Source organism: Palaemon carinicauda, chromosome 15, assembly GCF_036898095.1.
Source record: "Palaemon carinicauda isolate YSFRI2023 chromosome 15, ASM3689809v2, whole genome shotgun sequence".
Classification (NCBI taxonomy): domain Eukaryota; kingdom Metazoa; phylum Arthropoda; class Malacostraca; order Decapoda; family Palaemonidae; genus Palaemon; species Palaemon carinicauda.
In genome coordinates, this window is record NC_090739.1 from 129,200,798 (window position 1) to 129,204,070 (window position 3,273).

At 31.3% G+C, this 3,273-nt stretch overlaps 1 pseudogene; it reads right to left on the bottom strand.

Annotated features, from left to right (window-relative positions):
• Window positions 1-1,480: 1,480 nt before the first annotated feature.
• LOC137654391 (serine/threonine-protein kinase Nek7-like) overlaps window positions 1,481-3,273 on the bottom strand; it is a 13,031-nt pseudogene continuing 11,238 nt past the window's right edge.

Here is a 3,273-nt window from a genome sequence, read left to right on the forward strand (position 1 = left end):
GTAAACTCGGGGACACTTTTCTTTATAATTTCTCTTCCTTTCATTTTGTTAAAAGTTTATAGAGTTTATATAGGAAATATTTATTTTAATGTTACTGTTCTTAAAACATTTTTCACCTTGTTTCTTTTCCTCACTGAGCTATTTTCCCTGTTTGGGGCCCCTGTGCTTATAGAATTCTGCTTTTCCAACCAGGGCTGTAGCTTGGAAAGTATCAACAACAACAACGATAATATTAATAATAAGATTCCAAGCTTGCCGATGCGGTCTTAGTATTTTTTCATGTTTTTAATCGGCTGTGGTACATTTTTCTACGGCGTAGAATTTTTACTATTAAGATACTATCTAGTTCCTTTATTTTTTCCTGTCGTACTTAATTTTATCACTGCTAAATCAGTCTGAATTTTTTGTTTTGTTTTTAAAGTATTGCTCACAATATAGTTTCTACTATAAGATAACTCTTAAGTTCATTTTTTCCTGTCTTAGTTTGTAGCTCTTCTAAATTAGATTTTATTTTTTCAAATATTTAGTTTTTTTTTTTTTATATATATAGTATTGCTCACAATATAGTTTCTACTATAAGGTACTATAAAGTTCGTTTATTTTTCCTGTAAGTTTGTAGCTCTTCTAAATCAATAATTATTTTTATCAAATTTTATTTTTTTTTTTTTTAATTATTGCTTACACTATAGCTTCTACTATAAAATAGTATAAAGTTCGTATATTTTTTCCTGTCTAAGTTTGTTGCTCTTCTAAATCAATTAATTTTTCTTCAAATGTTTATCCTTTATTTTTACTGTTGGTTTCAAATGATTAATTTTCTTTTTAAAGTATTATCACAATATAGTTAAATAGTATTATTTACTGTATATTATTCCCCGACTATAAACATTTGGTTATTCAATTTAATGATGTAATATTTAGGGCACGGTGCTTAATAAATTTCAAGTGACTTCATAGTTATTACCAATTGAAAAGTGGCATTACTATATTTCAAGTTTCCTAATTAGTGAACTAATGTATTGAACTAATGTATGTAAGATTCTAATTATAAATAATCATAATTAAATTGAAAATTTTAAAAATAAATTTTATACAAGATTGATTATGTATATATATATATATATATATATATATATATATATATATATATATATATATATATATATATATATGCATGTACTGATATGTAGCCTCCGAAATAAACACAATCAACAGGCGTTTATACTTTAATTTTTTTTAGGATTAAATTACAGATGTAGACATTTGTAAACTTGCCAAATTAATAAGTTTAAAAAAAATGAAATGGATAAAATAATTTTAGGTCATATCCGTAAGTTCAACCAGTGTTTACGGAAACAACGATAGAAATTAATGCATAATTATATTAGTTCTAACAATATGCCGTTGTTTAAAATTATAATATAGAAGAGAACAGTTTCTAGTTAAAAAAGTTTAAATTAAAAAAAAATATTGCAAGATATTTTCTTCACGATAAAAAGGAAATTTATATTTATCATAGAATGTTAATTTCCTATACACAGAGTCCTTACACTTGTACATTAAAATTAAAGTGTTTGGCAATGCATCCATTCATTTATACAGCTTAAAACTCGCCAGGAAATAATATTGAGCAGTGACAGTCTGAAGATAAAAGATTTTAACTGCACCGCGGTTCTCTCACCATTGACTGTATGTTAACACTGAACAGTTACTACTGAATTTGACTGTTCAAGGGTTCTCTTACAATTGACTGTTTACGTTAACAGTGACTTCAGTTTGTAACTGAAACAGAAGCTCGCTTACCATTGACAATTTACGTTAACATTATGACCAGGTATCAAGGGATGACCTGCAAGCATCATATGTGGATGGATAAAGTTAAGTCCTTGTACTATCATTAGGTTTCCACGCTCCTGGGGTTCAGGGATTTTTCCAGGGATTTGTCCTGGGCTTCTCTTGCGCTTCTGGGCTTCCAGACACCGCTCACGACCAGGAGACACCTCTCTTGCAGCAGTAGGACCCAATCTCCTGTTACTGGCGTCCAACTTCGGCTTCTCCTCTAAGATTTCTCTGACCCTGGTAGCACTCGGACGTTCGTTCGGGAGTGCTTGGAGGAGGTTGTTGATCAGCTGGTTCACTTTACTCGAGTATGAGCTAGGTACTGGTCTCTGAAATAATAGGTTGTTTTGCACTGTAGTTTTCATCTTTGCTATGTTTCATTACTTATTTTTGCTTTGGATTATACCTATCTTATTTTCATTCTTACACTCTTGTATTTTCTGATTCCTTATTTCTATTTTCATTTGATTTTAAGTTGCTCCTTTCTGTAAAGTATTGAATATTATTAAATAATCAGCTTATACTTTCATTACACTTATGTCTCTGAGGGCGGATTACGATTAATTTAGTAGATGATTTATTAAACATAAGGGAGAAATATTTAAGGATAAAACCTGTTTTATCATAAATACTATCTATCTATATCTATCTATCTATCTATCTATCTATCGATATACTGTATGCCTAGCAAATTTATCTAAGATAAAAAGACACACATCGCTATGTAACTATTGTTAATAAAGTTACCCAAAACATTATTAAGGGTCAAACAGTTAAACAATAACCCATTATTTCCCCTTCCTACTTCATCTTGCTGTTCAGCTTCGCTTTATGGATATTGCACAATCACGAAGTTTCCCTTAAGTTTTACTTTGGTGCCGAAAAGCCTTCTGGACCCCAGAACTAGGCACTGTGATTGATTGATTATTTGATTGGTTGATTGATTGTGAGTTATCTGGCATCCTGACATCTAAGGTCATTGACGCCTGGGCACTATGACCCATATACATTCTACCCGTGATAGAACAATCTAAATTAGATATTTGCAGGATTTTTGTTTCCGCAATTGTAAAGTGAAGACGTGTCATTGTATGTGGTACGCAGAATGAAGCGTAGTTTGCGCACTGTCCGTGCACTGTATAGGCATAAGTTACGCACTGTTTATGCAATGCGCGTTTAAAAATGGCCAGCGTTAGTACGTAAGAGACGCAATGACACTTACTTGTTTTCTCATAGATTAGATTAAGTATTACCACGCATTGACACACCCATGTGCATAATGCGTTAATCAACGTGGGCAGTGTTCACTCGGGCTCCCACAGTGCTCATCTTGGTGGCAAGCACATGGCATGAACATTAATGCGTGTGTGTGTGTTTTTTTTTTTTTTTTTTTTTTTTTTTTTTTTTTTTTTTTTTTTTTTTTAATTACTGACC